This window comes from Camelus ferus, chromosome 2, assembly GCF_009834535.1.
Source record: "Camelus ferus isolate YT-003-E chromosome 2, BCGSAC_Cfer_1.0, whole genome shotgun sequence".
In the NCBI taxonomy this organism is placed as follows: domain Eukaryota; kingdom Metazoa; phylum Chordata; class Mammalia; order Artiodactyla; family Camelidae; genus Camelus; species Camelus ferus.
In genome coordinates this window covers 11686895-11711829 of record NC_045697.1, presented here as the reverse complement: position 1 = coordinate 11711829, position 24935 = coordinate 11686895, and positions in this window count along the sequence as shown.

Sequence of the window (24935 nt, the reverse complement as noted above, 5' to 3'; positions counted from 1 at the left end):
GCTTCATAGATTTGTTGAAAGGATAAAGTGACATATCTATGTAGCATGCTTAGAATAGTGCCTGGCACAAAATCAGTCTACAAGGGTGTGATGATGGTGATGGTGATGGTGATGGTGATGTTCAGTGGCAGTAGGAGAACTTGTAATGGTGAAGGATCAGGACAATGGAAGATTTCTAGAACAAGGTGATATTAAAAATAATTAATTATTCTAACTTCTTTATTGAAGTATAGTCAGTTTATAATGTCATGTCAATTTCTGGTGTACAGCACAATGCTTCATTCATACATGAATATACATATATTCTTTTTCATATTCTTTTTCACCATAAGCTACAAGATATCGAATATAGTTCCCTGTGCTGTAAAGTATAAACTTATTTATCTATTTTATATATCCCTGTCCGTATCTGCAAATCTTGACCTCCCAGTTTATCCCTTCCCACCCACTTCCCTGCTGGTAACCATAAGTTTGTTTTCTATGTCTGTGAGTCTGTTTCCGTTTTGTAAATAAGTTCGTCTTTGTTTTTTCTGTTTTTTTTTTAAGATTCCACATATGAGTGATCTCATATGGTATTTTTCTTTCTCTTTCTGGCTTACTTCACTTAGAATGACATTCTCCAGGGCTATCCATGTTGCTGCAAATGGCATTATTTTATTAATTTTTAAGGCTAAATAGTATACCATTGTATAAATACCTGAAATTTCTTTATCCAGCCATCTGTTGATGGACATTTAGGTTGTTTCTATGTCTTGGTTATTGTAAATAGTGCTGCTATGAACACTGGAGTGCAGGTGTCTTTTTGAATTAAGGTTCCCTCTGGATATTTGCCCAGGATTGGGATTGCTGGGTCATATGGTAAGTCTGTTTTTAGTCTTTTGAGGAATCTCCATACTGTTTCCATAATGGCTGCACCAGACTGCACTCCTACCAATAGTGTAGGAGGGTTCCCTTTCCTCCACAGCCTCTCCAGCATTTGTCATTTGTGGACTTTTGAATGATAGCCTTTCTGACTGGTGTGAGGTGATACCTCATTGTAGTTTTGACTTGCATTTCTCTGATGATTAGCAATATTGAGCATTTTTTCACGAGCCTATGATCATTTGCATGTCTTCATTGGAGAACTGCCTGTTTAGGTCTTCTGCCTTTTTTTGGATCGGGTTGTTCGTTTTTTTCTTATTAAGTTGTATGAGCTATTTATATATTCTGGAAATCAAGCCCTTGGCAGTCTCATCTTTTGCAAATATTTTCTCCCATTGCGTAGGTTGTCATTTTGTTTTGAACAAGGTGATATTTTGAAGCTGGAGAAAGAAGAGAGAAAGGACAAGTGAAGCAGAGGAAAGGCACAAAAGGGCAAACACAGTAGAAGGTGCCCACAGTGTTGGTGGGAAGGGAAGGGGCAGAGGTGGAGAAGACTAAGAGTAGGCTCAGCTACTGCACTTAAACTTCATCCTAAAAATCGAGGGGAACCATTAAGGGACTCTCAATGCTAAATGAGATAGTCAGATACGGGTTAGCATTTATCCTAAAGAAATGTTTAACATTCCTTGGTGCTTTACGCAAGGGACCAAATATGTCTGTTCGAGAATGCTCATATGTGCTGCCCATAATCTCAAAAATTTGGAAACCACCTAAATGTTCAGCAATAGAGAATGAATTAAATAGTTTACGCCAAATTCATGATGATGTTTATGTGCTTTTATGTATTAACATGAAAAGTTGTGCATGATACTTCACTGAGTCTCTAAAATTGTTATATCTTGGTATCGCTTTGTAAAAATATGTATGTAGATATGTGTTGGCATGTGGGGAAAGTCTGGAAGGATCTACACCAACATATGACGATTGTATGTTAATAATGCTAATAATGATTATCTCCTGGTTGTGGAATTCTGGGTGATTTAAAACCTTAAATCATTTTTTATTTTTCTTATCTATTTTTTCCAGTCAGCTTATAATGAATACAAATTAGTGATTTGATTGAAATAACAAAAGGAAAGGCTAGTGCTTCTATTCTGTGGTACTAATGGTATTCATAAGCGAAGGGAAAAAAATTCTTTTGTACCAGAGAGAACAATTTCATGAGCGGGGCTGGGAAGGCAGATTGGAGTGAGTGGGAGGTGAGGAAATGGAGAGTCAGCACAACTGCCTGGAATTAAGGGATGAAAAGAAACCCTGCAGCCTCTGGAGGAGTGGGGCGCAGGGAGGATTTGGGGAAGGCGGGGGAGGGGAGCCTGACAAGCCTACACCCTACTGTGTTCTTCCTCCCGGAACCCCACCTCCCTTCTCCGCTTCCTTAGTGAGACAAATCTCACTATGGAGACAGGCCCTCAGCCGGCCTGCTGCCAGCATACTGTGACCTTCTTAAGCACACTGCCCAATTTTGATCAAAGTGTAAAAACGTATTTTTGCTACAACTGCGTATACCATGGCAAGGCCCATAGGGTGGGGATGTGTGCGCCAGTCTAATATAAACAAATCCATGTCACTTCTTAATTTTGTTATACTTAGCCACAGCATTACACACACTCACCTTGAGTCTCAAGACACAGGTATGGGTTCCATTTGTATCATTTATTAGCCTGGTTGTAATTTGGGGCAAATCCTGGAACCAATAAGGACTTCACATTCTCTGATGGTCAAAGAAGAGTGTAAGTAAAAATGCCTATCATGGAGGGTAGTTTGAGGTTTCAAAGCTGTATAACGTAGGAGAAGGTGCTCAGGGAGCTCCAACTGTGACAAATGCTCCTGGAGAACCTCAGACGTGCTAGGGGATGTCACCTGATGAGCTCCAGGCTGGAAGTGAAGTGACCTGCAGATGTGATGCTCACGCGGGGTCTACAGGGTGCCCGGAGCTGCTGGTGACCAGGGTCTCTCCCCCTGCGCTCTCCCATGGGATTCGCATGCATGTGGCTTGTGTCTATTTGTGTGTTTTGAAGTTTAAGTCAGTGACTTAAACTTTTTTTTTTTTTGACACTTGAAGTCATTGATTTATTGAGGTCACAGTTTATAGATTGTTTAGACATTGAGTCCCAGGAACTGATTCAGTGAGGGTTTGGGGGTAAATTCCACAGTGATTTTTCAGAAATCATGAGGATTTTTTTTTTATTGCTGGCTTGTGGTTTTTTGTGGCCTGGACCTTTCCACGTCTGCCTCTGAGAGGGGGCAGTAGAGGATGATGGTCTGTGACTGACTTGGGGGTGACAACTGAAGGGTTAATGTTAGTGCTCACACAGTGCTTCATGCACTAGAAAATGCTCTTCCGTTATAACACGTGGTTCCAGTCATCCCACCATCCTCAGGAAGTGGTCATCCTTTCTGCTGCTCAGGGTGATGGAAAGAAGAATGGGGACCTTGACTTGCTGACTTGGGCCGGGCATACTTTTTTGCTAGAAAATTAACAGAAAACTTGTGGATAAGGTTCATTCCATAGTATACCAGTATCTCTGGGTGAGTTTTGACTTTTTAGGTGCTTTCACGGAATAATTACCACCACTTACAAGTGTGGCAAACATCACTCTGAATGCTTTACATATAATCATCAGTTTAATCCTCACAACAGCCTTTTGGCATAGTGTGTGGTCGGGCCACCCAAGATGGCTCTTCTCTTGTTCTCTGTACATTCCCTACTCAACCAGGGCTGGCTTTACCTACACGCAACATGCAGGACTGAGCGTCTGTCCTCCACACTTGCCCCAGGCCCCAGCTGGTGACTGTTCTTATCAAAGGGGTGGTGAGGGGTGTGCCCCTCTGCTGGTTCACTTGGTAAGCAATGAGCCAACCTGATGTCAATTCCCTCTATAACTGGTAACCTCCCTCTGCCTCCCAGGAGTGAAGACCGCCACCATGCCCTGCCCATCCTTCATTGGCTGGACACCTGGAGTCACTCCAGGACCTTGCTTCAGATGTGGAAGCTCCCCGGTCCATTAAACCATTGGCTGCTCTGTCACTGACTCTGGGCTTGCTCTTCAGCCTCAAAGCTGGGCGAGCGTAGCCCTTTAGTCCTGCAGGGTGCAGCCCAACACACAGGATTTTTGCTTTTGTCTGTTTCAAACGAGGAATGCGAGGCATGGACAGGTTCACTTCCTTGCCCGCAATCATGTAGCTAGGAAGTAGCTGAGGTGGGGTCTGAACGTAGTCAGTCTGGATCTTGAATCTGAGTTTTTAACCCTAATGCTAAGTTGCCTCCTAAATTTAATCTTCACGATGGTCTTTGAAATAGTCAAGACAGATGTTACGACTATCTTGTTTGGGGCTAAGAAATTCAAGTTTCGGTGAACTTAAGTGACTCGATCCAGTTAAAGTCAGTGGCCCAGAGTCTGCCAAATCTAGTGCAAATCTCTTTTCTGCATTAGACCTTGATTAATTCTTTTGACTGCCGGGAGACAGATGCAACTCAAAGGGCTTTATGTGGGGTCCACAGACATTTGGCAGATTCCTGCTCCAAGGCCCCTCCAGTGTCCAGTTCCTGCCTTTTAAAGATAACAGAGAACATTCCTTTCTTAATATGTACCTGCCTTAGCTGATCTAACTACTCTAGACATTGATCAACCTCCCAATGGCTGGAGGCCTAGCCACCAGGACCAGTCACAACCTCCTATCAAAATCCCTAGCCCTACTCTTTCATACCCGCTCCCTTCCCTGTTCCCTCAACATCAACCAGTCAGAGAACTGTGCACTAGCTGATCATTCACCCTGTGACCTGCTTTGTGCCTGATGTCACGTAAGCACAAGGAGTTTTTAAAGGTTTCCCTCTCTTGTAAAAGACCTCAGCAGCTGACTCGGAGCACACAGGCACCTCCCATCTGTGGCCGCTGCTGCCTATAGCAGTGTATCTAATAATCTCCTTTTCTCTCTAAATCCTTTGTCTTTGGTAAATTCTTTCACCACTCGCACACCAGCCGGCTGAATTCCACAACACCTTCTGCATATACTGCCAGGCTCTAATATCCAGTTACTACCTCCTGCTGGGGGTGGGTTGTGATCTTCCCACGTCAAACATTCCTGAGCCCCAGTTTTACTCAGTGGGGTGGGGAGGCACTGGGGAGAACGTCAGTGGAGTCTTGCCTGGAGTCTACAGCCAAGACCTTGGAGCGACTGGTTCTATAAGGGTAGCAGATAAACAGCTGCCTTTAAAATTTTCCATAGGATCATAAATTGTGAGCCCACGTGGACATCTGATTGGAACTTACATTTTGCCTTTCTGAGGATATAGGTAAGCAAGCCAGATTTCTAAACAAAGGGGCGTTTGAGGCAGGAAATTTGCAGATGGTATTTATATTCCTCTCTCACTGCAGATGTGTATCCCATCTCTGAGGGAGGGACACAGGGAGCTTGGCATTCCTTGCTTTCAAATCAGTAGTCTCCATCTAGCAAGTGCATATGTGCCCAGGAGGAGGGGAAACACAGGAGCCTCAAAACCCTTTGTGGGCTTTTGGAGGGTTTCCCATAATAGTTGCAAGATTAGTAAATGATGAGATCAGGACAGGAGCCCAAGGCTTTGGATCTGTCATCTGTTATTGTTTCCATGGCCTCACAGTGCCTGTTTTGAACCTTTGAAAAGAATTTTAGTGTAACTGTTCAAAGTTCTTCTGTTGCAGTAGAGTCAGCTCTAGCCTGTAGCTTTTTGGTGTTTGGTTTGCCACTTTTAACTCCTTTTGTCCCAAGTTTCATTTATGAAATAAACCCATTTCATGGGACTGCTGTGAGGACTAATGAGTCACTGCATATAAGACACAAAGAAAGTGCCCAGTAAATACCAGCCTAAATTTATCACCGTTAGAAGCAGGGAGGGGACTGGCATCTTTGAGCGTCTCCTGCCATGTGCATGGTGCTGGGCAGTCAGCAGTTACATCACTTGGCTACCCAAGACAGGTTTTTGAGGTTGGCATACTTGCTGTTATTTCATTAGAGTTGAGGAATAAAGTTTGGAGACATGATGGGTACTTATAATAAAGCTCATACAGTCTGGTGTTTCTGCAAGGGCTGTGTGGTTCCTACCTGTCTCTGCCCTCTCTCGATGTACAGAGTTAGAAGCTGGTTATGAGAAGGGGTGAGCAGGAATCCAGATTATGATCCAGTTCCCCAAAGCTTACGTTTAAAAAGTTAGTTGACGAGTTTGAAGGTGATCTACCCATTGATAAGTTATCCAATAAGAAAGATGTTGTAGAATTTGGAAATGGTTTTTAGAGGCCACTTTAAAGTCAAAGGTGTTTTGGGTTATGATGAGCTGAGGTTGGACAATGGAGAAAAGATTTATTGAAGGACGTGATGGGTGTGAAGATGACGTCAAACAAGGTACTAGATGACAGGACTGTCTGAGGTGAGGCGTCTGTAAAGCCCCCTCACTCGGGCTTCACTGGAAGCTGGAGGCGTTCATTTCTTCACCTTCTCTCTTTGGAGGGCTGAGAGCATTCTTGCCCGTAAGAGGGTCTGCTGTAACATGGGGGTGTGAACTTGCCTTGTGAGAACTGCTGCTCTGAAGAGATCCTGTGGAAAAGACTCGAAGCCATTGCCTCAGAGGATGCCTAACCCTCACCGGGGATGCTTTAGGCTGCAGCTAGAACACCCTGACAAGTCTGAGAATGACCAGGCGCACCCAGGGATCTTTCCTCAGTTCCCAGTGTCCGCACCCTTGCGTCCAGAGAGCTTGTCCTCACGGCTGCTGGGATGGCTGTCGACCCAGTGTTGCCAGAGCTGCCCCAGGTCTTAGCTCAAAACCCATCACCCCACCTTTAGCAGGCATGTCTTCACTCAAAACCTGCCAACCCTGTACCTTTAGCAGGAGTTAGTATAAATCTTTAAGTTAAAGGGTCCAGAGATAAGAAAGGAAGCTATAAACAAACAAAAAAACCCAGACGGAACCAGCTGGGACCAAAGCAGAGTGGAATCTGACCTCCATCAGAACTTAAGTCTCATTATACGCTGATGTGACCACATTAGCATATTAAATGGCACACCTACCAGCAGCCAGGATGGGGAATTAAGGACCAAAAAAGAGTAAAAAGGGGGTGGCTCCCCACTCTCTCATGAAAAGCCCTGCCCCTTCCCCAGTAGATGAATGCACATGCCTCCCCGTCATTAGTCCCTTCCTCCCCTCTTTGTCTTTACCCTTTAAAATTAAATCCCTCCTGAAGCAGAGAGCCTGGCTGGGCTGGGGCCGAGCAGGGTCCATACAGCTCAATTCGGTAACACCAACACAGCAAGAAACTCAGTTTCCAGAGCCCGTTTCTTGTACTTGCAGACTCAAGTCCTCGGGCTCCCTAAGTGTGAGCTCTTCTGGGCCCCGTTTCTTTCTTTTTACCTCTTTTTCCCAAGTGCCCTAGTGAGTAAAAAATACAGTTCTGTACAAAATAGGTGATATCTTTCCACCCGTTTCCTCATTACTTCACTAATTCTCTCTAGGAAAATGTCTGAACCCCTTTTGTGTGGCTGATCCTAGGCACGGAGAGCTCTCAGATTCCTCCTGGGAAACAGACTGCAGCCCCGGGTGCAATAATTGTATGAACGAAGACATCAGAGCATTGTTGGGGGGAGGGGTGAGCGTATAGCACAGGAGTAGAATGCATGCCTAGCACGCACAAGGTCCTGGGTTCAATCCCCAGTACCTCCATCAATAAATCAATAAATAAATGAAACTAATTACTTCCCCTTCAACAAAACAAATAAACAAACAAAAAAAGCAGAGCATTATTGTAAAGGAGGGAGAACAAGTCGGCTGGAGAGCAAGGAGGAGCAGATAGAAGGTCAAGGGGGTGTCGGACCTTGGGCCCCAGAGACTGACTGACGGCGAGGGAGCAGGATAAGGACCCCCGAGGCTAACAGGTGCACTGGCTTCTCCCAATGCTGGCTCATTTAGGACCCAATTGTCCATGATGAGTTTACTGAAAATTCCATTGAAAAATTTTTACCCTCTCACATTCACTTTTTTTTTTTCTTAACCGAATCATTTGAGAAAGAAGTTGCAGACGCCTTGACATCTTAGCCTAATATTTGGGCAAGGGTCTCGCAGAACAAGGACATTCTACAACAAAACCCAAGATGGTTAGCACACATTTTTTTAAAAAACATTTTTTCTTCCATTGGAGGAGCTTGTTATTTTTTTAGTCTTTTCAGGATTTTAATACCAATAAAAATAAAACAAATGAAAGTGAAAAAAAAAAAGAGTTTAAATGTAAAGAAGTTTGCAGGGGAAGCGACTGCAGTGTTCAAAAGTAAAGGAAGTAAGAGAACAATAGGCAAGTGCACAACTGAACCATCCCTTAGGTGGGAGATGCTGTAAACTGGCCTGGAGAGAAAGGATCCGGAAATTCGAGGGACTCCCCTGTGGTTTGAGCTCAGGTGCACCTGCCGCTAGAGGAAGTGTGAGGCTGCATGGCTGAGGATGGGTGGGACCCTCAGGTGCCCTGCAAACTGTTCACATTTTAACCCCAAGGCAATGGTGAGAGTTAAGTTTTAAAGAAGTCAGTGACCTGTTTAAATGAGCACTTTGGGAAGACACTCTAGCATCTCTGGGTGGATGGATTGAGAGGTTGTGCGAAGGAAGTGGGCAAGAGGCTTTAGAAATAGCAGGAGGGAGGCTGACAAGACTCTGAACCAGGGCGGGAGGACTGGCCAGGAATGATGTTACTGTTGCGAATCAGAGGAAACCAGCCATCTGCTGCCGGCCCTCTGACCTTCTGGAAAATTACTGAATTGTGTCAAAATTACAAAAATAAACCTTAGAGTTCTCAAAGGTGCTTTTCCTGCATCATGGAGAGAACTGCTAATACTGCTGCTTGGCGTGGATCTTATTTCCACATAGGCATATTCCTAAGGATAGAAAGCTCCCACTGCATTGCGGGAACGTGGAATCTTCTCTTGGTTTGCCATCCCTAAATTCTTGGAATCTAATTTTTTTTGGAGGGGGAGATGGAGGTGCTGGGTGAGCTGAACGGTAAGAATATTACCTACCTTCATGCAATTAGCAAATCAATTATGGTGGGATTAGATATTGACTTTTTAAAACCATGTATCACAAATGATACCATTTGTGAAGGACAGCCTGTCTTCATATTTATTCAGATAGTTCCCAAGTTTCAGATTAAGGAAGAAAGAAGAAAATACTTTGAGGACCAATGGCATACTTAAAGATAATGTATATGATTTTGAACTTGAAAATATGTTGTAGGTAGACAACAAAAGATCACCCTTTTAAAATTAATTCTGCTTGAAATTAGCAATTACCGTCATTATCAGTGTATTGATTGCTCATGGAAAATGTGGAAAACACGTTTGCTCATTACATGCTGGCAGATTCTGTTTTCTGGAGTCCCTGCTGCCTGGAGTACAGCCCTGGGGGAGCTGCAAAGTTGGGTTGGGATGGAATGATCGTGGAGCTTGCCCAGGGAGAGGCATGTGGCCTAGAGGATGAGCCTGCAGTACTGGGTGTTGGAAAGAGAGCCAGTGGTCAAAGACTGGGAGGGAAGGAAGAGCTGTGATGGGAACTGGGGATACACAAGGTCACAGTATCTGATCCAACTCCACTCTGGGGACCGGGATGTAGCCGAGTCGGGGAAGAGTTGGGGAAACAGGGCAGTTAAGTCAAGAAAATGAACCTGCTTGTTTCTAGCATGACACTTTCTTTCCCATCATGGGTGATTCACACAAGTGCGGGTCGGGGTGCAGAGAGAGTGGAGTGCATTAGACATTTATGGGAATTTCCAAAATCGGACAATATCAGAAGCAGGCAAATTTTTGCTCAAGAACGTAAGCATCATATGTATGTTCATATCCATTTCACAGTGATCTCTTGTGTTCATTTTATAGAGTTGCTATAATTAATTGCCATGCATGTGGTAGCTTAACATAACCAAAATGTATTCTCTCACTATTCTGGAGGCCAGGATTCTGAAAATGGGGTGTTGGCAGGGCCACACTCTCTCTGCAGGCTCCGAGGGAGAACCCTCCCTTCTTTTTCCCCAACACTTTGGTAGTTTCCACCAATCTTTGGTGTTCTTGGCTCATAGACACATCACTTCAATTTCTGCTCCATCATCACATGCCCTTCTCTCTGTGCATCTCTGTCTGGCCTTTCCTCTCCTCATAAGGACACCAGCCATTTAATTTAGGGCCCACTCAAATCCAGGATGACCTCCTCTGGAGAGCCTTAATTACATCTGCAAAGACCCTATTTCCAAGTAAGGCCACTCACAGATACAGGGGTTAGGACCTGGACATACATTTTGGGGGCCACTATTCCACTCACCATGCTCCTGTTACCAAGAGTAAGAATATGATATTTTTCGTCTTTTCAACATGTGTGCTGGACTCAGGACAAGGAGAAAAGAGGATGAATAAAACACATGATGTGCCCACGTGCTGCTCATAGTCTCGTGAGCAGGAGGCAGGTGGAGACACAGGCAGGCCCTTCTAATCCAGTGGGGGGAGCCCAGGGGAGAGGGGAGGGTGTGCACAAGTTGCTAAGGAGCCCAAGGGAGGGGGCACCTAATGCAGCCTGAGGTGGGGCTGGGATGGGCTTGATAATATTCCGGGGGGAAGCTTAGGCAGAAAATAGATGAACAAGGTGAAGGAGGTAGGGGGAGGCTTTCTAGGCAAAAGGTATAGCATGTGCATTGGTGCAGACAGGGGTGAGAGAAAGAGGGTGTATCCAGTGAAGACATAGGGACGGCCAGTAGGCACATGAAAAGATGCTCAGCATTGCTAGTTATCAGAGAAATGCAAATCAAAACTACAATGAGGTATCACTTCACACTGGTCAGAATGGCCATCATTAAAATGTCCACAAAGGATAAATGCTGGAGAAGGTGTGGAGAAAAGGGAACCCTTTTACCTTGTTGGTGGGAATGTAATTTGGTGCAGCCACTATGGAAAACAGTATGGAGATTCCTTAAAAAGCTAAAAATAGAGTTACCATATGATCAGCAATCCCAATCCTGGGCATATATCCAGAGGGTCTCTAATTCAAAAAGACACATGCACCCCAATGTTTACAGCAGCACAATTTACAATAGCCAATACACAGAAGCAACCTAAATGTCCATCAACAGATGACTGGGTAAAGAAGTTGTGTACGTATGTGTGTGTATATATATACATACATACACATATACATACAATGGAATACTGCTCAGCCATTAAAATGATGAAATTGCAGCAACATGGATGGACCTAGAGATTATCATACTAAGTGAAATAAGTCAGACAAAGACAAATGTCACATGATATCACTTATATGTGAAAGCTAAAAAAAATGGCACAAATGAACTTATTTACAAAACAGAACAGACTCACAGACATAGAAAACAAACTTCTGGTTACCAAATGGGAAGCTGGGGGAGGGATAAATTAGGAGTTTGGGATTAGCAGATACAAACTACTATATATAAAATAGATAAACAACAAGGATTTACTGTATAGCACAGGGAACTATATTCAATACCTTGTAATAACCTATAATGGAACAGAATCTGAAAATATATACATATATATATATATGAATATAAATATATATATGACTGAATCACCATGCTGTACACCAGAAACTAATGTAACACCATAAATCAAATATACTTCAATTAAAAAAAAAAGAGGGTGTGATGCAATCCAGGAGCTGCAGGTCTGGTTACAAATCAGGGTCTGAGATGGGGGTGGTGGGAGAGGAGGCAGTGAGGGCGTCAGGTCAAGAAGGGCCTGGCATGTCCCGAGCAGGGGTTGGGAAAAAAAGCAAATGGGAAACCAGGGAAGTGTCTTGGAAGCTAAAAGTGTTCTATACATGTGAATAATAATTCTAATATTTTTTGGTGTGTACCAGACATTTATAGTAAATATAAGAAATGATATTGGCTGGAAATACGTTTTTTGGCACTAGAAGGAAAAGATGGGTACCTTGGCATTTTTAAAGTGACTTTTTCTAATCAGTCTGATATTAAATTTGAGAAGGAAAAAATATATAAGGGGCAAGACTGGAAATGACTCCCCTCCCTCTGCCTCCTAACAGGAGAGAAAATTCAAGAAGGCAGATGGGCAGTTGTGCTTCTGTCCAGACCTGGGCACTAGGGTAGGGCCTGACAAGGTGGGTTAGGCCCCAGAGATCCCCAAGTCAAGGCAAGGGGTCAGCGTGGGGCCCCAGCCCTGAGGAGCAATGAGCCTAGGCAGGGCAGCTGGGCTGGTTACGGAGAGAGATTCAAGCTCAAGTTCCTTCCTTGGGCTGATCAGTGTGGCTGGTGGGGTTGCCGATCCCTGGCGATCACTGTCTCCGGCACGCAGATTAGGCAGCGTCTGCTGTCCATGGACAAGGTTCTCTTTTCCTAATTGATCCTCACATGGCCAGTCTCTCTTTGGCTCCAATTCACCCTCCATAGAGCCAGAATGGTCTTCCTATAACACAAATCTATTCCTGTCTCTTCTGTTATTTCTGTACCCCGTGGCCTCTGCTCTCTCTCTATTCCAGATGTAGCCTGTGATCCACACACTTCTGACCTTGCCCCGTTCCCCGAGAGAGACCTGCCCCTTTAGGCACCTGCCCGCTGCCCATTCTACTGCCTCTGCCAAGACTCTCCAATCATCTTCGGTACTGCTCACCTGTCCCCCCTGTGGGAGTCTGTGCTATGGGCGCCGCTGTACGCATCCACGTGTCAGTCATCCCATACGATGTGTAATTATCGCATCTGCAATGTGCTATCGCAACCATCCATTTCGGTCCATCTCTCCCATTGGATGGTGGGCCACCAGAGGGTCAAGGATCCCTTTCCTTCACCTCATCATCTTTAGCCACCAGCCAAGTGCCTGATCCAGGATGATGTCTCAGTGAGTAAAAGATGAGTAAAGGATGAATATTTATCATCTTAACTTTAAAATATGACTACATGAGAACATTAAGATACAAATCACACTAGGGGAGACCTCAACTCTCCTGGCAGCAGGTTTTCGACGTCGGTTCTTCTGTTTCTGGTGTCCAGCACTGTGCTGTCCATTTCAGCAACCACCGGCCACACGTGGCTACTGAGACATTAAAACGGGGCCAGTCTGAAATACAGCTAGTGCTCTAAGTTTAAAATCTACCCTACATTTTTTTAAGATTTGGTACAAAAGACAGGCTATAAAATATCTCATTATTTTACATTAAGTTCACATTCAAATGACAATGTTTTGGTATACTGGGTTACATAAAATATATTATTAAAATTAATTTTACTCTTTTCTTTATATTTTCACAATTTAAAATTACCTATATGACTTGCATTATATTCCTGTTGAGCATCACTGGTATAGAGCCCTGCCTTGGTTAGAATAAATATTTAAATTGTTACCATAATATATTTTTAAACTGTTTGTAAATGTCTTTGTTCATTGTAAAGCATTTTGAAAGTATAATGATCAAAAATAGAAATCTTCTGCAGCATCATCTCTCTGAGCCAGGAAGATACACATTTGGGGGATATTTTCTTTCATTATTCTTTCATTTATAAAACAAAATTGAAACCACACCGAATACCCTCTTAAACACTAAGCTTTTTTTCACTTACAATTATGTTGTAAATATTTTACCATGTTATTAAATATTGTTAGAAAAAGATGATTTTGATTAGTGCAAAGTGTTCTGATGGTAGTTCAGGGAGCCACACAGCTTTCCTCTTCTCCGAATTTCTGACCAGTGGAATATACACCTAGGGACCAATAGCCAGTGATGAATGAAGAACGGCTGTATTAACTGATGTCAGGCAGCCTCCCAAGAATCCACCTTTCATTACCTGGCGAAAGATAGATTGGAGACTATAATTTGGCCTTGAATTTGAATCTTGAGACCTGCATGGTATGAGAGTGAGAGCGAGAGCGAGAGCGAGAGAGAGAGAGAGAGAGAGAGAGAGAGAAATGCCTTCTCCAAACTTCCCCATAAAAGAAGAGAGGATGCAATGCCTTCTCCTAGGGGCTGAATGCAGGTGCAGAAGCATAAACACGATTCAACTCTCAGCCAGTCCAGTAGTGTTAGCTCAAGCTGAGCTGTTGCAAGCTGTCCCGTCAGTTTGGCTGTTCAAAACTGTCATGTTGCTTTGGTGGATATTGGTTGCCTCCCAGGGTCATAGATAGGTGAGAGCGGTGGCTTCTTCCTTCATGACCTTGCTACCAGGCGATGTTACCATGAAGTTACAAAGAATTCTGCTGCCAAGCAGGCACATAATTATCAGCAAGCAGGGCCCACAGCAGTCATAGCTATGATCTTGTAATCTGGGCGAAGCTCTGGTTCTCTATGCTTTGACATTCTTAAAAGCACCTTGCAAGAAAGGTTTACCGCTGGCAGATGTAGCAATATTCCATCTAGAGGTAGGAATAGCCAGCTTTCCAGTTGGGGCAGGGGATAGAATTCTCTGTCAAATGGTATATTATAGTATTAAAACGAGGCCAAGCCAGGGTGTCCTGCTGAAGTAGATGGTCGGGCTCCTCAGATATTTTTATATTCCACTTATTACCATTATTACTGTAGTGGAGATACCTGTGTGGTGTTCTGAACCCATCTGAACCCATCTGCATGTTTGAACACTACTCGTTTCAACGTGAGAAATTATTTCAAATACTCCTTATGCTAAATGAATGAACCTTATATTTTAGATTAAGAATTTGATATTTGAAGTGATTGTCATGGAGCTTCTGGAGTTGGGACTTCTAACTGTGATCTTTCAAATATTGAGTAATACTCCTAGGTTGAATGTTTCTGATAAGTAGAACCCTTATGGGGTAGATTGAAACTAATTTAGACACATGCACGTGTGCACACACGCGCACCCCCCCACTACACTTCCTGCACTCATGTGCTTTAAAATAAATTATAGACATTATCACATGAAAAGTCTGAAATTTTGGAGAATTGTACAATCCTGAACTAATTTTTCAGAGCCTTTAAAATTGAAAAATGGGTCTAGAAACATAGTAAGAACAGGTTTATTAATGAGTTTTTTGGTTCAAACTGTGGCTTTGTTGTCAAAATGAAATAAGCCAAGCTGGAACAGGTTGATGCATAAACCATTTTTTAGCTTTTCTTTCCCTAGCTCATTTTAGGATTTTTTATTTTTTTTAGTGTCAGATATTTGTCGGATGTGGGTTAAGTTATTAAAAAATTTATATTAAAAGCACAAAATAAAACCAAAAAAACCCCATAAACAAAAAATGAATTAATAATGGTAGGAATATGAAAAATAAAGTCTACAGTTTTTCTTCCCAGATGCATTCACTTTGCCGTTTACAGCTGCCGCTGTCCAGACTCGTATGTCTTTTTGAAGACATGCAAGGAAAGCTCACTGCTGTTTCTTTCTGCTAACACAGCTCAGTCTGGGATTCCTGGGGTTAGAGTGAGCATACTTTTTTATGAACTGAGTAATTATTCCATCTGGTAATATTCTCAGAAAGGTGCTGGGGTTGGAGAATTAACCCCAATACTTATTTCACATGTTTGTTATGGGAGGTAAGAGATAAAGAGATGAAAGTGCTTTGTGAATTGTAAAGAGGTTTTAGTTGCTGTTATTATGGTTACCAGTAGCTCCGTAACCCCCTTTTTCTATACAGTCTGGATGCTTATGTGAATTTTATTAGCAGGTAGCATGTATCGATAGACCCTCACATCTTTGAGGTTTGTGCTTCCGTCCACCCATGAACACGTTTTGGACACCTCCTAGCAGCCATGGGCTCAGTGCAGGCACCAGCTATGGCTTCTGCCTTTGAAGCTCATTAATACACTTGGGGAGACAAAGCATTCACTGAACATTCAAAGAGCAAGGTAGCATCTGCTTAGGTGTCCATTTGCTATTTGGCTTAAACAACTAGAGAAAGGAAATTCTGGAAGCTAGATTAGTGGGCAACATATTCCAAGGGGCTCGTTTTCATCTTAAATATTTGTAGGAAAGCTGGAAAAAGCTTTATTCCACTTCACCTTCCTGGTTCTTGGGAGCTGGATGTGGACATCTGGGATGTATTTGGAGCTAGTTCCATTTTCATTTTCTTGAGTTTTCTCTAAAATTTTCCATGGGCCTGAGAGCGATGGGGTGTGTGCTGTTTCCTTGATTTATGTCTGCTCCCTCCCTTCCCCCAGCACCCACCCTAGGTCATCCAATGTCCTGTTCAAAGAGCCAGTCCTCAGAACAGGACCCTTTGCCTTAATCGGTTACAGTCAGCTTCAAACTATTTTCTGTCTGTTGTTTGGTGCTTGAAGGGTCTTTTGGTGATTTCGTGACTGCTTTCAGCCCTGTTGAAATCCCTATTTATGTTCAGAAAGGAGTGTTACGGCAGTTACAGAAAAGTGGGAAATTTTTCTGAACGGATACTCAGGTGACACCACAGGTGATCAGGAAGAGAGGATGGATGTGAGCGAGTGTGTGAGTGTGTGAGTGTGTTGGCTTTTATCATTCTTTTGGTAAAAAACAGTAACACACAAAAGGGAAACAACAGGCTACCTACAGCCTACTTACAGTAGTCTGCTTTTCAGCAGGGATATCGAAGTCTCCAAACTCCCTTTCCAATCCTCTTCTAGTGTCTCTCTTCTAACCCACATCACTTGTTGGGTGGGAGGGTGGGAAGGAGGGGGTCATTATATATCAGGAATGGGAGTCAGCTGGTGCCGCCCAGGGTGCGCACATCTGCGTTTCCCAGTTTCCCGCAGTTCTCTTCTTGAGAGAACATTCACCACCAGTGCACGAACCCTGGAGAGGTTGGGCTTTCCCAAACATCTTGGCATCAGAGTGCATCTGGATATTCCCTTGTGTTTTTGCCGTCACAGGTGAAGAGTAACCATCTCAGATGGCTGCCTAGTCCCTCCAAGCATGGCATGATCACAACGGATAGTCTTCTCATTGCAGGATTATTTATTATCTGTCTTTTCCTGCCAGAGTTTCAGCTCCCTGAGGGTAGGGACCTGGTCTTGTGTCCTGTTAGAACAGGGCCTGTACACTCAATAAATATTAGTCGAATAAATTGCAAATTTACAAAGACCCTGCCTTTCAACCAGGAGGTAAGGAAAGAGCACTTAAGATGCTCAGTCATGTAGGTTCCACTGGGTTGCTCTGTTGAATGGTAAGGAATTGAGAAGGGGCACCTGAGAAGGGGCATCTTGACAAGTGTGATCCCTTGAAGGATCACATCACTGGCTGGGTTATAAATGTGATCTCTCAGATGGACAAGCAGAAAGGAGAGCAGGAGTGAGGCGGGTATCAAGGCACTAAAGTGGAGGAGCCAGATGACGGTGGAGCAGAAGGAAACAGGATGTGGCCTGAGAAAATGCATCAGCTTTTAGGGCTAGAGGGTCAATCTATTTTTTAAAAAATCTATTTTATTTTTAGATTATAAATTAATGCAACCTCGTTGTACAACTCAAGAAAAACAAATAAGAAAGAAATCAACATTAATCTTATCACTTGTTCATAACTACTGTGAGCATTTTGGCAGGTTTCATCACCTCATTTTTTTCTCTACACTCACACTTCTCTTATCTTGGTTTAAATTATTTGATCACGTAGTGGGTACTGGTTTGGCACCCTGCTCTTTTCACTTAATGCCATTTAAAATGCTTTCTTCAGGGGGAGGGCACAGCTCAGTGGTAGAGTGCATGCTTAACATGCATGAGATCCTGGGTTCAATCGCCAATACCTCCATTAAAAAATAATAAAAGATAGATAAATAAATGAGCCTAGTTACTGCCCCTGCCAAAGTCTTTGAAAATAAAAATTAAAAAATGCTTTTCCCCCCTATTTAGTATCATTAAACATACTTTGAAAACATCATTTTTGATAGTTACATAATCTTCCATCTTCTGGTGCCATCATGAGCCCTATTGTTGTATAATTTGCTTCCAGTATTTTTTTTTTGGTAGTTATCAGTAAATTAGTGATGGTAATCTTTGTGTAGAAATTACTGCCTGCACTGTTTGATTATTTCATTCAGGTGGATTGCTAGAGGTGGAGCTACTGGGCCAAAGGGCAGGACTCTTTCCCAGACCTTGAAGGTGTTGCCACACTGCTCTTCAGAAGGGCTGTAACAATTTACATGGAGGGTTTCTATCTTAGGCCCTTCCTGGAACAGAGCAGTACATGCTAGCTCTGGAGGGAACCACCCCTGGCAGAATTTGGATCAGAATTTCATGCTCTGTAAGTCAGACTGATTTTAGGTTTCTCCCGCTCTCTGTGTTTATTCACCTTCTATTCTCCCGCAGTAATTTTAGGAAGAGCATTGGGAAAATTCCAGACTGTCTCCATGGTGCTCAGAGCCAACAGTAAAGAGAATTCTGTCCCTGCTTGGGACAGAGCTGCCAAGAGGAGGAGGTATCATGCCAGGAGTCTGGCCCCCTGATGGCAGGAGGAGACCAAGTGAGACCAAGGGACAGGGTGACACAGGGGGAAGAAGGGAGACTTGACTTCGAGCAAAACCTTAAAGGTTCTAGTTTTTATTTTAAGGAGGATGGGATATCCTAGTGTTTGTTATAACAGCACCCATGTTGTCTTTGATTGACTTTGTCATAAATAGATACTAATCATTTTTGTCTGCTTTATATACTAGGGTTCCATTTTGTTTGGAAGGGGCTCCTCCCTTTTCTAACATCAACATTTTCTGGTTCTATGAACAGGCTTTATTACCCCATCTAATCGATGTATACATTAAGGTATTCACAGTAAAATCATGCAGGGAGTTGGCTTTGCAATTTAGTAGCTGACTGATATTGGCCAGGTTAGTTAGTTTCCCTGAGCCCCCACTTTCTCATTTCTAAGATAAGAATGGGAGTGTCCACTCAACAGTGCTGTTGGGGGATGGAACCATATGCCAAATTTCTCTTTACTCAAAGCTCAGGTTTTGGGAATAAGCCTCTAATCCACATTTGACAAATTCTGACTTCCTCCTTCTCTCCCAGGCTGACCCCACACTTGGGATGATTAGTTTAATGTACTCTGGTCAGTTTAGGCATGGAAGAGGAAAAAAGAAAGTGTGCATTGGGTGTGTACCTAACGGAACTTTGACTCTCTTAGAACATGCAGCCTCGCCACAGTGATTCTTTTGTAATAGCAATATTTCTTTTGTGGTCTGGGGCAAAAACTGTTCCTTTACCCCTCCCATTAAAGAACTAAAATCCGATCCCATAGGATCTCTTGCAACCTTTCCTTGTACTGCTTCCTAACTTGCCCCTGACATACTGTGTGACTTTTGGAACCCCTCTTTACCTCTATGGACCTCTTATTCCTGTAAAATGAGGTGGTTGGGCCAGGCGACATTTAACGGTCCTTCCAACTTCCCAGTTTTTAAATTCTACGAGGATGTGAGAGTAGAATTTCTTTTTTGTTTCTTTTCTGCAGAAAAAAAAATTACCATCATTTTAAGTTGGCCACTTGGGGTCGCTAGTGATCCGAGACTGGTTTGTGAAGGACTAAAATGTATGGCATTTCAGCTAATGGATTCGGGTGGTTTACGGAATTTTCTTTTTGTCTCTTCCTTTAGCTCCAAGATTTATCCGAAGGCATGATCACATCATTAATGTTGAGTGGACCATAAGCATATGCCAGAGACAGTGTTCTGAGCCAGGCCAGGCCATTCCAAGGCCCACCCCAAAAGAAAGGAAAAAGAAAAGAAACAATAATCCTGGGGCTCAATTGACTTTTCTTTTGCCTCCAGCCAAAGAAGTTGCATATTGTGGCCTTGAAAATCTTGTCTTTAAAAGTAGGTCTTGCAAAGTGAACCGGTGTGGCATAAAACATGCCTTGGATGGTGGAGTAAACCTTTGTCTCAGAGAATCAGGAGTTACTGAAGGCAGACGTGGGGGAAAATTCCCACAGAAGAGCTGATGCGTGTCTCTGGTGGCAATTTTCCTGGTGGGCTTGACTACTGGTTTAGGTGGAGGAGGGGCAGTCTTGGAGGTCCCTGAAGAAGTCAGGGAGGGATCGCTGAACAAGAAGTAAATAAAATAAAATAAAAATCTGAAAAGCTCAGTGTCTGCTCACACTGGGGAGAGGGTCCCAGCAGCTTGTTCAGCACGGGCCAGACCTTTCTGCGGAAAGTTGGCTGAACCTTGCCCTCTGGGCATAAGGAAAAGCATCTCTCTGGCCAGAACTGCTGTATAAACATCCTTTTCCTCCAGGATCCCGTGGCTTGCGGTTCCCGTGGAGTGCAAGGAAAGTATCCTAATGGAGATAGACTTCAAACCCCTGCTGTCCCTTTTCAGATTATAAATTACTGTTAATTCTGTTTAGACTCCCCCCTTTCCTCTCTTAATAGTTAGAGAAACAGTAATTGACAAGAAAATCAAGCCACCCCCCCAGGGGTGTGTGGCAACCCTGCTCTGCTGGCTGAGAAGCAGCCAAGTGTTTGCTCATCTGGCACTTCCCTGTGACAAAAGTTAAATATTTATGTACTACAGGTGTCCTTCCTCGCCTCCTGCCACACCCTTTGGTGGTTTTGCTGTTAGGGAGCTGCGCAAAATCTTCAATTTCTATTTATCGGGAAAGGGAAAGGTTTGTTGGGGTTTTGTTTGTTTGTTTGTTTGTTTTGCTTTCTTTTCCTCCTCCAAATCCGGGAGGCTACAAAAGCCAGCACTGTGGGCTGTGAGGCCTGGGCTGAAAAGCTGTTGAGGACACCCCAGGATCTGTGTGGCTTCCCCTCATTCAAGCATCGTCTTGTTTTGGTCTCTGCAGCCCCCAGGGGCGTTTCCTAAGCCAGCCCTTGCCTGAGGAGTATGCCCGAGCTTGCAGTTGGTCAGGTCTGGGTTTGAGTTCTAGGTCAACCCACTTTTTTAGCTGTTGACTCAATCTCTCAGAGTCTCAGTGCCCTCATGCGTAAAATGGAGATAATAATAATAATACGTTCCTAAGAGGATGGTTGGGGAGATTAAAGAGTGTATCAAAAGTGACTGAGGTCTTGTGAGGCTCTGAACAATGCCAATGTTTTTCCTTCACGATGGGAGCTATCAGCTACCTGTGTCTGCTGAGCACTTGAAGAAGGACTACTTGCAGCTGAGAAGGCTTAGAAGTGAAAATACATACTGGTTTTCAAATCCCTAATACAGAAAAAAGAATTTAAAATATCTCACAAATAATGTTTTATACTGATCACATGTTGAAATGATAGTCATGAGTTAAATAAATACATTAAAAAATTGAAATATAGTTGATTTACAATGCTGTGTTAGTTTCTGGCATACAGCATAGTTATACATATATTCAGTTATACATATATATATTCTTCATTATAGGCTATTACAAGATTGAAAGCAAATTTCACCTGTTTCTTTTTATTTTTTAAAAAATGTGGCTGTTAGAAAATTTTAAATTATGCATGTGGCTCAGACTGGGGGCTCACATTATATTTCCATCAGACTGCCCTGCTCCAGTCCTGCCTTCACCCGTCCCTCTATTCAAATTCATTCCTTCCTTTCAAGCCTGGCACAAGCTTTAGTGTCTTCATGAGACAGTAAAGTCCATTTCTTCCTGCTCTGAAATCTCCTGGAGGCTTTATCATTGGAGAAAGTCACAACACGGATGTTCGTAAGCTGAATTCAAGTAGGAAAAGCATGTTAACGTGTTCAGCCCAGTGACTGGCAAATGACAAACACGTAGATATTATGACCCTATTTTTCTTGTTATCATTGGAGTCTGGCTACTAGTTCAGTGCTGGTTGTATGCTGTCTCAGATTCTTCTTCAATTCCTTCTTCTGCATTTAGTCTTGTTGAATATGATGTCTTAGAGGACAGAGACCACATCACCTGTTTCTCTTGGGTCTGTCCTTAACCCACAGGGCAGGGATAGTCACAGTGAATTCCTCCCATGGTCACTCATGACAAAGGTGGAGTCTGCTGACCGACTGACTTGGCATCTTAGGGTCATTGCCATTTCTCCTTCACTCCACAGATATTGTTCTTCTTGGAATGCTCTCTCCACTTTCCTGTCTTCACCGAGTGAACTCTTTTGCATCTTGAAAAACGTTAATAGTGATCAGTACATGGAGCACTCACTGTGTGCTCACCCTGTTCTAAATGGTTTGTATGTATTAACCGATTTAACCCTTACAGCTACCTTATAAGGTGAGTATTATCATCAGTCTCATTTCACAGATGAGGAAACTGAGGCACAGAGAGATTAAGTAACTCATCCATTCACACAGCTAGTAAGTGCTGGGGCGGTACTCAAACCCAGGAAGTCTGGTCTTACAGCCTTGGTGCTCTGAATCTCCAGCCGCAATGTCACCTTCACCAGGAGCTCTTCTCGAGCAATATTCAACGAACATCCCCTTTTATTGCCTTCACATTCATGCCTTTGTCATAGCCCTTACAACCATGATTGGAATCCCTGGTTTACCTGTCAGTTCCTCTCACTGGCCTGAAATCTCCCCAAGAACCTCACCACCTGCTGCCCAGCAAGCCCTTGGTGAATGCCCCATGGAAGAGAGAGATGGTTTCAGGCTGCTGGTGACAGATTCTGCAAGGATCCAAAGAGACGGGTCGAACAGAAGATATTCCTCTTCCATGTCATCATACTATTTTTTAAAAATTCAGTTTATAAACATCTTTAACCATCTTGTTTGTTTTTGTTTCCTTAATTAAAAAAAAAATCTTTCCTTCTCCAAAGAATGAAGGTGGAGAATTTATCCATCCCATTCACTGTTCTATTCCAGTGCGGTCGAACAGAAGATTTTCCTCTTCCATGTCATCATACTATTTTTTAAAAATTCAGTTTATAAACATCTTTAACCATCTTGTTTGTTTTTGTTTCCTTAATTAAAAAAAAATCTTTCCTTCTCTGAAGAATGAAGGTGGAGAATTTATCCATCCCATTCACTGTTCTATTCCAGTGCCTGGCACAGAACATATATTCAGTAAATATTTGTTGAGTGAATAAATGAATGAATGAATTCATTGAGTGTCTATGCTCTGTGCCAGGCATGGTGTAAATGCCATGGCAGTTGCCTTCACAGAGTTTTTAAGTTTATGGTGTGATGATGGTGGTTGGGAAGATGGGGCTGGAGGCGATAATAAGGTAGAGGTAGAGAAAGAACAGGGTGTTTGGAGAACAAAAAGGAAAAGATTTAGTGTGAGGGGTGGGGAGAGTCCAGAAATGGTATCTGCAGGAAGGGACAACTGAGAAGAGACCCAAGACGTAAAGGGGAGGTGATCAAGCTGAAAAGTAAGGAAGGTGATGAATGATGGAGGAGATGGGAGGTGATTCCAGGCAGGGGAAGGAGATGTGGGAAAAGGATGGCAGTTCGGTTATTTACAAGTCTGTTGGGTGCAAAGAGTCGAAGGAAGAGCCATGAGAAATGAATCATGACACCTCGTTGTCCAAGCTCTGCCAATGTTGTACCTTCCCTTCCCAGATTCCCTTCTCTACCTCCAGCCGCCTTTGTCATCCTTTTCATCTTTGTTTCTTTCTGCCTCGAAGAGGTTCAGTAGAATGGTTTCATCAGACAAAGTTTGCATCGCTTCACTTGTTCAGGAACCTGCAGCACTCCCAGCTGCCTGTCATCGTCATTCCTTGCAGTTATCTCGTGATCTAGCCTTGTCGATCTATTTTTGCATGAGTTATCATTTGATGCTCACAATAACTACCTGAGTTCTCTCGATTCTTAGCCTAGACCTAAAATTCGTCTCTTATCAGTCCCTTACCCCCATCCTATCATGATTCTCATCATTATATTATTCTCTTGCTCATCCCTACATAGATACTTGGTTTGCCAATGAATTTGCATCTTTGTCTCTATGTATATCATTTAAGAATCTCCCAAGTCAAAAGTACACTACCTGATGAAAACTTAGAGGGTGGTAAGAGGTAATATTTATACTCGGATCTGTTCTGGGCTATCTAGGGTATGTGCTCTTAGACTTTGTATTTTGTATATTTCCTTTATTGTTGAAACTGTCTATTATGTCTTTGGAAAGATTGTGCTGTTTAGAAATTTCTTCTCATAGTGAGTTTTGATGTGTCTAGCTGTAGAGTCCATCCCTTGGTCCTGGTTCTACAGTTGGTCCAGGGGGGACAGAATAACAGGGTAATTAAGTGCATCAGCAGGATGTTTTCTTCAAGGAGCCATGACTTTCCCTACATTGTTAAAACAACATCATAATAGTGCTGATAGTTATAAGAAATAGGTGGTGGTAGCTGTCTTCTTGCAAGGAGGAGGGGTGCAAGCACAAATGGCATTATGTCCAGGGACATATCCAGATGTGGTCCAGGCTTCTCTCTGGATAATGGCCCTGACCAGGAACTTGCTTCTCACCTGGGAGCCTTTGTCGACATCCAGTGGTGAGGCCAACAGCACATCCACCAGTATCAAAAGGTTATTTTTTGATGAAAACACAGTGGAGAGGCAGAGGAATTGGAACCAATGTCACCAAGAGAATTGGGAGGAGCATGTCTGAATCATATAACTCCCTTCCACTCCCATCCCCAAGTGTCACAATTGGGGATCTCTTGGAAAGAAAAAAGGCAGCTGGGCTGTGACAGTCAGATTTAGGGAGGGTCTCCTGGAGGGGAAATTTGGGGGAGCTCAGTGGCCTAAGAGACAGTGTCACACAGCTACCCAGACTCCTCAAGGTATGACTTGAGTGCAGTAAGAAGATTTTACTGAGCTCTGAACCCCGCACTCGGGTACCCTACCATTTTAGAACACAAAGTGAGGAAATGAGTGGAGAAGAGAATGGAATTTCCCTCCCTTTCCCAGCAGAACAGAGATCTCAAAGCACCTAAACTGAAACAAATGAGTTCATTACATTTCCTTTAAACTCTATTTACACTTGCTTCAGTCAGAATTTAAGCAATCCCATCTCCTTGGACCCTTTGCTGTGGAAGGAATCCGAATGCAAGATAACTGACTTGTGGGGCTTTAGCCAGAGGAAGTGAATCTGGGCCACCCGACCCGGATGCTGTCATCTTAGTCGTTAAAAAATTATATTCCGATTCCCTATTCCATTCGGCTGTTG